Source organism: Grus americana, chromosome 2, assembly GCF_028858705.1.
Source record: "Grus americana isolate bGruAme1 chromosome 2, bGruAme1.mat, whole genome shotgun sequence".
Classification (NCBI taxonomy): Eukaryota; Metazoa; Chordata; class Aves; order Gruiformes; family Gruidae; genus Grus; species Grus americana.
In genome coordinates this window covers 38884806-38899563 of record NC_072853.1, presented here as the reverse complement: position 1 = coordinate 38899563, position 14758 = coordinate 38884806, and positions in this window count along the sequence as shown.

The following is a 14758-nucleotide window of genomic DNA, read 5'->3' as shown; positions in this document are numbered from 1 at the left end:
CATTGTTTAAAGCTATTAAATGAAAACCCATGGAAAATTTTTCAAGCCCTGCTGAAGCTTTTTGCTTGACAGTTATATGTTTCATTTCATTCTGAGGTTCTTCAATCCTTTAAAAATAATTTTTCCCTTCTTACGGTTAGATCTTCCATTATATGAAAAATAAAAGTCAAAGCAGAAATGTTACAGTGACAGTTTTCTGAAATCTTCTAATCCCCTACCTCTTCCAAACAACCAAAAAGGAGTCACCAAATTCCACCCTGCACCAGGAGTCATTTCAGTCCATGTGAAACAACCTGCTTGGCTCATTCATTCTCCACAGAGAAGTGTCTGGTTCTGCCGTGAGCCCAGTGGAAGGCGGAGGGGACCCTGCCGGGGCGCTTCCCCGGACACTGGCAGCACCTGGACCTTGCTGCTGGAGCCAACTCTCCTGCCGCTCTCTCACAAACATGCCCCAAAACAACTGAACCGTGCCTGTGCCTGCTCCCCAGGGTGGGCAAGGTCTTGGTTCATTCCCTTTTGTTTTCCTCCCCCAGGGAAGCGACTCCTGCCCATGGTGGGTTGCTCCTGCCCAGCATCAGCACATACCTGGGGGTACCGCCTGCGGTCTTGGCACTACCTTGAGAAGAAAGCAAGGAAAAGGGCAAGGAAAAACAATGACAACAAGGGGCTCATTGCTGGATATGAGTGAACTTACTATTATTTACCTCACAAATTGAAAGACCACAGGAGGTGTGATAAACCATCTGTAAAATTTTTGAGATTTAGTTTGAGATCTCAGTCCAATTTCTTCTGGCCATATTAAACACTGAGCTAAGTGGAGGTATCCTTTCCCAGGAAAAAGCACCAAGACTGAAACATGGGAGCTTAGTTAACAGGGACCCAGACTGCTAAGATCCAACCTGTGTGCTGAGATCATTTCTGGTCCCCTTGAGCTGCCAGCATTTTTCAGTCACAACGTATTTGCTAGTGGGTTTCAACATTCATCAACAATTCTGTATTAGTGCGCCAGTTCTAACAGTCATCCTTTTTCCTGGAATTTTGAAATCTACACAGAGTGCTGATTTATAACATTCAACATAAGTTAAATGTGTGGTATATTAAGTGACCACTGAACCAAAACCCGCAGTGATTTAGCAGCCAGAATTTCACCAAGGTGTGTCCTCATACAGATGGGTAAGCAAGATCCAAAGTCAATAAAGAACTTGCTGTTTTTTTCCTTTAGACATTACTGAGCTTTGGATTTTGTGTATGTTGCCAGAAAATGGAATCAACAAAAGCAGTACAGACTGCATCGTGTTTTCACACTGTTAAGGATATAAATGACCTCTTTGTATGAGAACCACATGTTAATACATTTTTTGATAGTCTAAATATCTCCTTTTTTGTCCAAAGGGAAAAAAATAAATCAACTACAGCAACAGCAAGAATGAAGTAAATTAAATGAAACTGTAATGACAATATTGACCCATTTGAGTATTATTAGAGAAAACCTCCTAGATCAATTAAAAAACCACACTTCAATGCCCCATACAAAACCAAGAAATCAGATTATTCCTTGCTCCCTTAATCTAGCATCCAATCTACTTCAATTTTTTCACTATGAAATTTTTCACTAGTTTTCTTCTCTATCTACCTTTACGCAATTCCAACACTGCACTGCACTGAATTTCTCTTGTCCTCTTCTTCAAGAATGACATATGCATACCAGTTTTACATGGATATGTAGAGATGGCTTGACAAACTGTTTTGGGATGAACACAGAGGCAGCGTGTATAGCATTGGTCTTTACGGTGGAATTAATAGTCATGTCTTTAGATTTGCTTTATGTATCCCATTCTCTGATAAGATTAAATGCCCATCACTGATGCAGCAAAGCTGGTTCATTTTCCTATGACAGAACTTCCACTTTAATTGCCAGAAAAGTCTGTGGTTGCATTTCTCAGAGCTTCTCACCCCAGCAGGATCTTCCTTCTGAAGCACTCATCATTTCCACCTGCCTTTCCCCTTCAAAGTTAGCAGCTGTGGTTCTTCTGTGCTGAACACTAGTTGGGTATAAGAGCACTGAGGGGCGAGCAATAACTGCAATAGCTAGCGCTGATATGTGTTGTCCATATGGACAGTAGAACTTAACATTAAGGCCTTTCTTTACCGAGTTTGATCCTGGCCCCATGAGTCAAACTCTAGCTATCAGGGGACTTGTTGTAAGTAATGGTCATTTGCGTTTCATAATTATCTTGAATAAACACAATTAGTTCCACATTCTGCTGTTTTCTTCCTAAGGCATCTGTAAACATTCTGTACTATTCTAGCAAATGGCTTTTGGCAATCATTAAAAAAAAACCCAAAGCAAAATGGTTCTCAGTGGATCCTTTTAATTTATTCTAAGGAGCATGCCCAGAGGAGTAATGAGATCTACTAGACAGTAATGGCAAAGGGATATTATCTTTCACTTAGTTAACCATTGTAACCCACTTTGAAGTATCTCCAATCACAGTTCTCATGTGGTTAAATTAGAACATAGACTCAAGAGTTTTCACTTCAGGGTTTCTCCCATAAGCCAGCCTAATGTATTTGGTGTAGAAATAATGCAGGCATCCTACTTCCATTCTCCCATTAAAAAGGATATCCAACAAAGCTAGCTGAAAGTGTTACTAAACCGAAAAAGGAGTGAAGAAATTTTTGACAGCACCAGACATGCAAAAATCTGTTTTTTTTCTCAAGGCTGCTGATCCTTTGTAGCCTTTGGGCACTGGTCAATTTATTTGTCCTCTCTGTACCCCATTTATTCTGCATGTGACATAGGGACAGATGTAATTTGCCCACTTTTGCAATTCTCTAGATTGAAAGCACTGCAAATTCATAGTAATACCATCCCCTATATAATAGTGGCACCGGGTTTACATACAGTTAAGATAATAGAATAGTATTTCCTGAAGATGATGGACTCTTTTTTTTAGATTGTACATTAGGAAAACAGAAAATCAGTAGTCTCAGCCCATTAAAAATGAAAAAAACCTTGCAAAAAAAAGCTTATTGAATGAGGAGGAAGAAGCATTGCAGTCCTTGTTCTAGTAAGCAGGCAGTTAAATCCGAGAGGAAAGTGTCAATTGGTAAAATTAGCTAAAAAGTTACTCCGAGTTTTTGCCCTACATTTGGACTATCAAAACTGAGGCAAACTTTTCAAAGCAAATTGCTGAGGATTGCCAAGTTAACAAGCTGTTCTGTGCTGCAAGGGACATATTTATGGACATACTTTCAACAAGACGTACCTAGTGCTACCAAGCTGTGCTGTACTAAAGAGCAGTGAGTATCAGATAAACTGATTTTTTTTTTTAATAAAAGATTTCACACATGAGAATGATTAAACACAGCTCAAATATTCAGAAGTGTACAAACTAGCCCTCCACCCCCCCCCACCCCCCCGCACCCCCAGTCCTCTTTTCTGCTACAATAGTGTCTAAACAAAGTAAGAAAAGCCAGGAAATTCAAAGATAAGAAGGTTATATACAGAATTTTATAATCCATGCACTTGTGAAGAAGACACTGTGAAGTTAATTATGGATGAGTACTAGGTCTTCCATAGTAATTCTTATTTTAGTGGGGTTGTGTGTAGCATCTTTAACAACATTTCAGAGTATGCCTTTTGAATCTATCAGTTGCTTGTTCCTTAAGGGCTGTGTTTTTAAATTGTTTCACAACCTTTTCTCAAAAAAGCACTCTAAAAACTAACTCTAGCCTACAAGACAAACAAAGCTAATGTAGCAAGCAAGAATACATAGGCAAAGGGCTTACTTCTGGTCACTTTTTATAAGGAGCAGGGATTTTCATAGCGATTCTCTTAAAAAATCAACCTTAACCACTTGTATGCGATGGGCCAAATACACTGAATTTCTCTGTAAGTTCCTACCAAGGCAGATGCTATCTCTGGACACAAGATTGTTTTATACACCCGGGTTCCCTTGCGGCTCCTAGCCCTCACGAAAAGTATGGTGATATGGTTTACTTCAATTCCTGTTCACAGAAGGGTAAAGTACTGAGTAAGAATACCTTTTCCATTACCATGGGCTAAGAACATGCACGTGGAGAGTACCGATTGCTGCGAGGACAGTTGGTATCCAGTCATCGTAGGTGTAAGCCCACCAGTGGTGTTACAAAACCTGCTAGAGAGAGTCTACATGGTCCATAAACAAAGCCAACTTTAACTCAACGGACCATTTGCTTCAACCTCATTTGTGCTCCCTGATTCAAATTAGAAATGGTGCTGTGAACAGGCGAGGATTCATGCCTGTGAACTTGTTTCAGAGCTAGCTGGTCATTTGGGGTCTACTTATACATCTAGAAACGCTGTGAGCTTATGTGGTATGTGTCAGATCGCAATCTTTTTCCTAGGATGTTTTTCTGTCTTAGAAGAAACCTATTTCCTGGTGCGGTGTTTCCCTGAGAGTTTTGCAATACCCTTCACGAAAGTGCAGGAGCTCAAGATGAAGTTTGTTCCAACCAGAATCAGAACGTCACTCACCAGGAGGTAACTCCAAGATTTTAAAAATGTTATGAGTCATTTCATTTTTTCTTATAGTCCCTTTCTTTCATGTAACCTTAATCATGTTTCTGGGCCATCTCCCATATCATTTGTACATTGGAAGCATCATATAGAACATATATGCATCATCACTTATCCTGTTTATCGGATGAAGTAATTCTATTCAGTATACCTTTTTTTTTATGCTTCTGAAAGAAACATATCCATTAAAATGTTCTGGTTTTCAATAAATATCAGGTTTAGCTTTTGTTATTTTAAACCACAAAACTCTTAGTGGCTTGAATAGGGGCAAAGAAGGAATTTGAATTACAGGAGAACAAATAACAGAATTTAATCTAAATAAGTAATCTGCATGCAGCACAAAAACCAGAACACTGCTGAATGTTTTATCAGTTTCCTTCTGGACTCTTACTGTTCTCAGAAAATGATTTAATATTTTCCTTTAAGAATAACCTTAACCTTAGGGGCTTTCATGGAGATATGTTGATTTACCTATATCAGCCATAACAATAGCCCTTACTGAAATAACTGAAAATACATTCATTCCAGTGCCTATAAGTCAGATTTCTTCTTTTTAAGTGCGAACTCGAGTTTTGGAGGATTTTTTCTTCCTAGTTTTGGTAAGAGATATTTAAGCAGAAAGAGCAGCTTGTTTCCTTGACAGCAGAGAACCAACTGTTTTGGTTTTCTTTGTTCCATGTCTGTTCAACATACTGTATCCATAGAAATAGCTGCTGTCCCAGAAGTTCAAGCATTTTGTATTATATATACCCAAAGACTGGGTTAATGCTACCTTCGCTTTGCAGAGTTTCTATCATAAAATTTCACAAAGGGGAAAAAAAAAGAAAGTAAAGGTTCCCAAGGCAACGCTGTACCTTCTGTATGTTTTCTGATTTATATTTAACATTTCAAAAATATCAATATTAAGCTACACATTTAAGAAATAAAGATAAATGTAATGTGCCAGGGTCTCACTTCTAAGACAGAAATGCAGGTGATGAGCAGTATCCGCAAGCAATCCCCTGTCCTGCCTCCCTCCGGCCTCCCTCCTCCTCAGCCTCACACACCACCCAACTCTACCTCTGCACGAGAAACACCAAGTAAACCGCAGTTTTTTGCAGTCTGTGAGATGAGGGGACAAATATTTTGAGGATGAAGATTGGAAAGGTCTCAGCCAAGCCAAGCGTGAGAGCCTTGGGCTCCATGTTCTCCTCTAACATGGCATTTTACGAAGATGCTTCCCACCACGTGAAAAGTTTTGGGGGGAAGAATGACACCCAGACAGCTATGAAGCAGTGAGAAGGAATATGACAACGAGGTTATAACTGAAACAGATTTGTAACTTGTGCTCCAATATCCTTTGCCTGTAGCTGTTTACAAAACACTGGGTGTGCACGTGGAAACCACAAAAGCAGTTCCTACCCTCTTGAAGAGCAAACCACCCTTCAGGTTTCAGGATTCAGGGAGTCCCCTGCCACAAACTCCCAGGGTGCTTGGTGGTACCCGGTGAACGGAAAGGGGCTTAATTAAATCACAAATCACACAATTCCAGGACAAGACCTAATTGCTATTTGACCCAGGACAGACTTATTTTTCATCTTTCTGTGGAAAACAAGCCATCTCCCAGCACTGTGCTACCCAGCTCAGAGCGGTTCTCTGGCGACCCTCGGGTGTCACAGCGAGGAGGGGGATCTGCCGTGGGGCCGGCTGTGCCGTGGGAAGTGTGAACCCCCGTGCACGCCTGGCCTTCCTGGGCCGTGGAATATTGATGAGCTGCGAAAAAAAGCAGTGAGGCTTGTTCCTGTGATTTGCTGTGCCTGCTAGCTCTGTCTCTCTGTATATATGTATACATGCGTGCGTGTGTGCTAGTGTGGGTGTAAGTACATATTCTCAAAATATAAATAAATATAAATAAGCACGCACGCACATTTCTGCACAAATATTTATACAGATTAAAAAAACAGGAAGGGAAACGATGATGAAGTAGCAGCATTTTTGCTCAAAGGACTCACTGTGCAGGAGAGAACACGTATTGGCAATGGACTTTTTTTTTTTTCCCCCAGCGTCAGCTCAGCAACTTCACGAAACCTGATTTCCAACATGGCCTTCATACAATTGCTTTTATCACTTTCTCTCATTGTGTCCTTATGTACAAGGGTAAAGACTATTCTACTGCATCCAAGTACAGTGTGCTAAAGGGAGGGTGAGCAGTGGGGAGCCGTGCCTGTGCCACTGTCCTTTGCCTGTTCCTGATTCCATGGCCTGAGGCAATGGTTTGCATTTTTAGGACAACAGCCGGCTATCTGCAAGCAGGAGACCACTCGTCAGGCTTCATTACTGCACACAAAATGACACTAGTGAGCCTGTGGTCACAACTGTGCTTATGGTGCGCTGAAAAGCCATTACATCTCATTGCAACAAAAAACTGCACGAATGTACAGGCTGACCAGCCCCATAAATTGCCCCAAACCTGACAGGTCAGCTTATTTATGCAATGTAGTACCTGCAGTACAATTTCTGGAAGCTATTGTAAGGGACTAGGAACTAAGGAATCTTTTCGTCAAAGGTGGTAGATTTTAATAGGCAATGCTCCTGTTTTCTTTATTGAGTACTGGGAAAATAAAGAATTTAATTCTGCTGCATGCTTGCAGCATTAGGCATGGTCAGCTGAAGTGTCTTCCCCTTCTCCACATTAACAACCCTAAAAGCATAGTTACAATCTAATGACTAGCATTAGTGGATTTTCATGTTTGATAACGTTATTCTTCATTGTTTAAATTTTTGGTATTATACAGATCACATCGACATACCTTATATATAGCATTTTAACTTAACCATAAGTGAACTGGCTTCTGCTATAATTACAGGCATTATTGTTTGTTTAAGTGGGATGATAACTATATTTAATAATGTTGCATGTAAAGGGTAAAACTCAAAGAGACAAGGAAAATGCAGCCATTAGGATTCTGGAACATTCCCTTCTGAAGGAAATTCATATCATAATGTGGCTAGCATTTATTTATTTTACATATAATTGGCATTCATTTGCAAGTGCTGTGAACAAAAGAACTGTGGGCCAGATTCTGACCCTGTATGCATGCTTCGCTGTACATATAAAGAGAGAGGGGGAATAATTTTATCCTGAGGAAGCAAGATATGTGGAAAGGGGGACTGTCTTTTCCGAGGTCAGATGCTATAGCTGGGGAAAGCAGAGAGGCCTCCAGGCCCGCAGTGATCCTTTCTCAAGTGATCCTACTTCCCTAGCATCATCTGGTGATTGCAGTTATAACAGTGCTAAATAACTTGAGGTCACTGATGGGGTTGTGACAGCGCATTCACGTTGCAACGGAGATCAGCTTTGGGAAGTTTATTAACAAAACTGTTGCTGTGCCCATCAAATATTAATATGCATTTTTCTTTCCACAAAAAATGTTCCTCTTCATATTCTAGGCTACAAAATGCTCACAAACATACATTTAATGGTAGGTTATTGTGATGGGGAGAAAATCATTATTGTTGGCAAAAGTCATAGAATCATAGAATCATAGAATGGTTTGGGTTGGAAGGGACCTCAAAGATCATCTAGTTCCAACCCCCCTGCTGCGGGCAGGGACACCCTCCGCTAGACCACACTGCCCAAAGCCTCATCCTAACTGTTTCTTCCAAGTGGAGGAGTTAAATATAGGTCTTGCACCCAACTTCTTAGTGGGCAACAGAGCTCTGTAAAGCACATATTTCTCTTGCAACAATACCTGGCCTTCCAGCTTAGCTCTTCGCTTTCTTCAAATGTAAAGGACATTGGGTATGTTAAAATGTGGGGGAGGGGAGTTCTCTGCAGAAAATACTTCAGGGGACTCAGCCATGTGGATTGAACTTTACCTGGAAGCTGCATTAAACTTTTCCAAGGCCTCTGGGGTTCAAAAAATGTAGGATGCTGTCACATTGATTAAATATCTGGGTCTTGACAGAAGGTCCATCAGCTGTAACTCTGAAGGCCACAGATATGATGATGGAAGTATAAAAGCAGCCCACGGACCTGTGAATGGTAATGCATTACTTTAAAACGATTGATATATTGTCACAGTAACACCTACCAGTAAGAGGAACTAATCTGCCAGAGGTTTTTCAGCATTCAGTTATCGAGTTGCTCCTATAGTGACTCTTGCCACTGATACTGAGTTATGTGGCTATAGGCATCCTGTAATGTGCTTCTTCCCAGCACATACAGAGCAATGTGTAGGTAATTGCTTTCAGCAGTTCACACTGGTGTCAATAAGTGGAAATTTTATTGAAACCCACAGGGTTGCTATGGTTGCACCCAAAGTTAGAGATCGAGACTCCATGAACTGGGTGCTAAGGAAGGTCTTATAATTAATTCTAGTGTCACTTTTGTCTTGATTGCTTAAGCATGACCTCTTATAAATAAATATCATATATTCTCTAGAAATAAAGCTGAGGTGTAGCATAGTCCAATAGCTAGAAAAACAGGACTGATCATTTGAGAGCTACACTTCTATGTCCTGTATGGACCTGGGCTCACCAACTGACCTCAGGGAGGTGGAGAGGTTTGAGGGTTTTTTCCCATTTACAAAAGAAAACTAATTTTGTAGCTGACTAAGCAGGAAAGTTGCTGGAGGCTGAATTGTTTCCTAAGAATGACAGTACACGAGTCTCTTGACATGATCGGGTGGGCACATGCACTCCTGGTTAAAAAGGTTTTCACCAGTGAGCTGAAGACCCCTGCCCCTGGTTGAGATGCAGTACCAGAACGGGAACCTGGTGCTAACCGGCCACGCTGCAAAGCAGCCAGTAAGTTATTCTGTGATTCCACCTAAGCCATCTCCATGGTACCTTGTTTTCAGCAGAGATGTGAGCTGACCCATTTCCCTTCCGTTGTGCCTGATAAGCATGAGTACAGTCCATATTGATATCTCCCCTGGCATGGGTAGGGAGGGGGGAATTAACCACTGGGCAGAAACAGCTTTACATATGAGGCTAACAGGAGATAAGGGCTTGCCTGGCCACAGCATCAGGGTGTTTTATAGTCTAATTACTATTTTAATTAATTCCAACAGTTTAAACATAGAGCCAACTCAGTGAAAAGTACCTCAGAAAAACTACAGGTATGCAGTCTGTCGTCTATTAGCCTCATCAGTTCTGAAGAGGAAACTTGCACGTTTATCCACTGTGTGTTTAATAACATCCAAGATAGCTGCTGAACAGTAAGATAATACCAAATCAGTTAAGCAAAAGGAAGATCAGCATTTGCTGTTTAGTTGTCGTCCACCTGTAGCACCTCCTGGAGCACAAGATTCTGGAGTTTAAAGGTAGGAACAACAGTAACAAATACTTACCACTTGTATAGCGCTGCAGATTACATGCTAAAGATGCTGGCTGTATCTTACTTGAAAAGTGACCACAACATCGCAGTGCAGGAACTGGCTTTCAAAGAGGTGAGGAAAACTGAAGTAGATAACAAGTAATGTGTATTTGCATCCAATAAAAGCAATATTTCCTGGGCCTGCTCAATGTCTTTCCCAAGCATCTTCCAAAGAACGTGGTGCTCTAAAGCCAACTGAACTGCACACAAGACCAGCAGGGACAGACAAGACACCTTGCATAGTTTTGCACCATCGCAGTTACACTACCGTCTGGCATTTGTCCTATCTTCCTCACTTTGTGGTAGGATGTATGTCATGGTATAGATTTACATTTTTATAGTAGGGTTAAGTCATCCTACTCAATGCCCCAGTGATCAAGCACACGTGCCCAAAGAGACATGATAACTTGCCTTCTGTGTTTCAAAAGCTGCTGAGCTACTGGCATTCTGGAGCACCTGCAGTAAGGCCAGCAGCTAAACTCCCTGTCTGTGCAATGGGGCGAGCATCGGCATCCTAAGCAATGCAAACGGGAAATAAACCAGATTTGCAGAGGCTTGCATGTAGTCATTAGTGCAATACTAACCTGCACGGTAATTAGTACAGGTATCATGTCCAGGGCTCAGCAGGCCAGTCGCTCAGCTCAGGTATTGAATTATACCACCTCACATCAAGCCCCAGTCCCTCAAAGGCAAGCTGCTATACCCTAGTGCAGCTAATTTCACAGCAGAGGAAAAAAGTGCATCAATTATTCTGTGTGATGGGAAGGCCATGAGACCTTCAGTTGGATTCTGGATGTTTTCCCCATCAAAAATGCTGGGTCACTAGAGCTGCCCTTCTCCCTAATTCCATTTAATGTAGTTATTCCCCTCGTAAAGCAGACACCCCTCAAGGCACCACATGCCACAAGTCAGCAATAGATGGTTCACAATGCCATGGCCTCACAGAGGTTTCCAACAGTCGGCATGAGTAGGAAGAACCCAGAAGAAGAGAAATCGGATCCCAGAGCCTGCTACACTCCCTCTTCTCTTCCACTCCTGCACTAAACCCTGAAACATTTTCTGCAGCCAAAAGGTCTTGCTGAAAATTTGGTTGTCATCAGTTCTCCACTCATCCATGTCTTCAAACTTTTTAATGCTGGAGGGATAAGAGATTGTTATACTACCTACAGAAAATGATGACATAATAGTGGTGCTGTAGAAAACTCTCAAATATACGGATATTTCAATTTATTTTAAGTGTTCCATCTGGAATATCATAATGCACTATTTACTGCTGTTCCTATATTTAAAACTGATAGGCTACACTTATAGCAGCTGTTAAGATAATAACCAATGGGGGACAGATTGATATATAACTTAATATGCCAGCCTTTCAAAAGCTCTTAAAACAGTTCAAACCCATTTCAGCTTCAAGGTTTACATATGTGCAGCCTTACAATTTCTAGGGCAAAAATCCCTTATGACTTACTGAGCCTTTAAAACCCAAAGTATCACCTGAGACAGTCTGACCTAGGAATACTGTGCTTGCCTTTAAAAATATAACAAAACATGAGTTTCAGGTATGCCTTTTTCATCAGATCTAAAATGATTCTTCTCTGCCCTTTTCCCTTCTCCCCTTTTTAATTCTGAGCAGTTAGGCTTTGTCACTGGGATTCATTTTTCACTCACACACTGAAAACCTGCTGAAGTAAAGCCATCACAGAAATGCAGACCAAGGCTCATGATTTCTACCTCAAAAATGTATAATTCCTCATTCTTCTGCTGGGACACTAGTCTCTCACAAACCAAACCTGGGGCAAAACCATCATGCTGTTACGAACTAGATGAACATCATATTGTCATATAGATATAGATTTCTTGCCCAGAAGGCACCTGGAGTCATCTTTACCTCTGCTCCACACTACCAGGACCTCAGTGAACGTGCAGAGGAGCAGCACTAGGGAAACCCACCACCACCGTTTTCCATCACAGCTGACACTGCAGCAAGAAGCATGCGGCTTTAAATGGTAGGAATGGAAATAGATTTGATCTTAGGAGAAATCTGACTGGATCAACTTTATTGTATCAGGAGGTTTTCAAGAACAAATTAGCTAAACGCTAACTTGCTGTCACTGCCACCTGCACTCCATGGCTTTGGCATAGCCAGTCCTGTTTGGAGGCAGGGGTCTGGGTACTTTTGAACTCTCTCTCTCTCCTGTTTTCATGAGTATTCAAAAATACTCCTGATGGGGAATTTAACCCATTGCTGCATAATAAGGTGAAATGGAAAACTGGAGATGATCAGATACTCGAAGGTAACAGTCTATCCTCACTTTCTCAACCCACGGCTCCCTCCTCTATCGTTGCTCATCACTTGTTCATCTATCCATTGCCCTCACCTGATTTTCAGATGCTCTGGTCGCTGGCTTGCCCCTCTGGCTTGAACAGGAGCAGCTGACACCTGCCACTCAGAGTTTCTGAAGAGATTGGCTTAAATGGAATTACTTCTCTAGTGATGAAACCGAGAGCAGATTTTTCAGCCCCTTCTCTCTCACACCCTCTTTTTCTCACCACTCATCCCCCTCCTGCTTTAGGGTGCTTTAATGTGATAAGGTGCTATACACAGTTAGTCTAAGCTGCTGTTTTAGAATTGTTAGTGAGAGCTAGCTAACACATGTGCACTGTGTGTACATATTTTATTATTACCTTTCTAGCACAGTCAAGTCTGTCAAAGGAACTATGGCTTTATTTTATGGTTTTCCATTACATTTAATGTTTTACACCTCAGGAATGTTTTATAAGTAGGGCATAAGTTGTAGGAGCAATTGAATTCGAATCAGATACGCAGTCTAACTCCAGGTCCCCTATTAACTTTTTCATCTCCCTGCAGAAGTTGTTTCTGTCCATATTTTTATTTCAGCTGGGCTGAGTGGGAGAAAGAACTCTAAGGGAGGTCTTAGCAGATGGTTGTCACAAACTGCATACGGCAATTGAGAATTAGTGTGCAAGCATATGCAACCTGGTACAGTATGAAACATTCCAGCATATGAACACTGAAGTAAATCAAGCTTGGACAGGATTTTATTTTTTTTTAATGAAAATTAGAATTTAGTTTCTCTTTTCGTCTGCACATATGGATCTCAGGGTTTCACAACATATGGGGCCAAACTCTGGACTTAAGCGTGACTCCTTGGAAATCTAGGTAGTTAAACTTAGTGCGAATCTGGTTCACTAAATTTAATGTAAAAATAATCTATGCACAAATACAAACACAGGCATTGTGTATATATATGTATTTATATATGTGTATATATAAAACACCTAATTTTATCTTCATCATTCCTCTTGCTCCACACACTCTCTAAATAATCTGTGAAAGAAACCTAGTGAAGAAAAGAATGGAGAAGAAAGGTGGTTCCAAAAATTATAACTTGGGTACATATGTTGCTGTTGGGTTTTTTTTTCCTTTAGAGAAGCAGCACCTTTTCTGGAAAAACTGACTGGAACAGGAAAAATATCAAGTGGGGGAGCAAACAAACACCCTTTTGTAGGTCATGCTTTAAATAAGCAGGAGGAAGGTTTTTGATACTCTGCCTTGAGATACGGCAATGTTTGAGCAGGTTCTCTGCCTGAGCAGGGGTTCAGGTAGCATCTGTTCCCCTGTGCCCTGCTTTCCAGGCTGCAGGAGTGACCCTGAGCCAGGGCGGTGTCACCCACCTCCCCTCGCCTCCCTCCCTCCTGTCCTCTCTGCACTCGGGGTGAGGAGCAAGGGAGCAGGGGAGGGATTTCGGGAGTGGGTTTTGCTGGGAGGGAGGCTCCTGGAAAATACGCCTCGATGCTTTCTTAACCTTCCCACTTGCCCTTCTCGCTAAGTTATGGCGGAAAAATAGAACTGAAATGGAGAGAGGGGAAAGAATGCAAATACTGGCACACAAGGAAATACTGAATTACATATTGGTCGACCAAAACACAAATCAACTCAAAACTACAGGAGTCCACCAACATGCACATAAATCATTTATAACGATAATCCAAGGCTAGGTCCAAATCTCATTAAAGTATATGAATCCTTAATCTATTTTGGCAAAAAAGAGCCAATACACATTTTTTCTTTTTATCATAAATTACAGTTCTGTGGCACTGTGCAAATATTACCAAGCTGTAAGACAGCTGTGCTCCATTAAAATGTGTAATGGTCGCTGATTTCTTACAGCACATGGTCATCAGGCTGAATCTACAGCCAGTAATTAGGAAGATGAAATGTTTAATTGTGCCTTAATTTTGATAAAATTTATCTGTCACACATCCCGTAGTCAAGCAGTATGCTCACAAATCAATGTCATCAGGCCCGAGCAAGAACTGAAGCACCACACTCTTGTTCCTGACAGATTCATTTGAATATCAAACTGCTCCGGATGAGCCACCAGACTAGCAAAACAAGTAGAAACTTTCCCGATGAGCACAGCTCCTGTGGCATATGTCTCACCACCTAGGATAAAAGACACAGAGGTCAAAGCAAAAGGCAGGTAGTTGCCTTTCGTCTCTCGCTCAGCAAGTTCCCTGGGCACAGTAGCCCACCTAAACAATTTTAAAAAGCCAGAAAAATTTGTATTGACTACTTAATCAAGCCTCAAGTGTTGGGAAGCAGTGGGGTCAGGCAGTGGTTTTCATTCCTTATTTCCCCCCCTCTTATTTGTTCTCCTGCTGAAAAACCATGTGAGGCAAAGCCAGCGTCCATTGTGTAGGCGAGAGGCAATCACTCACTTCCCTGCTGGCACTACAGCAGTGCACATTACAGCAACCAGTCATGTGCAGATTATTACCACACATATGCATTTTTTTTCTTTTTTTTTTTTTTT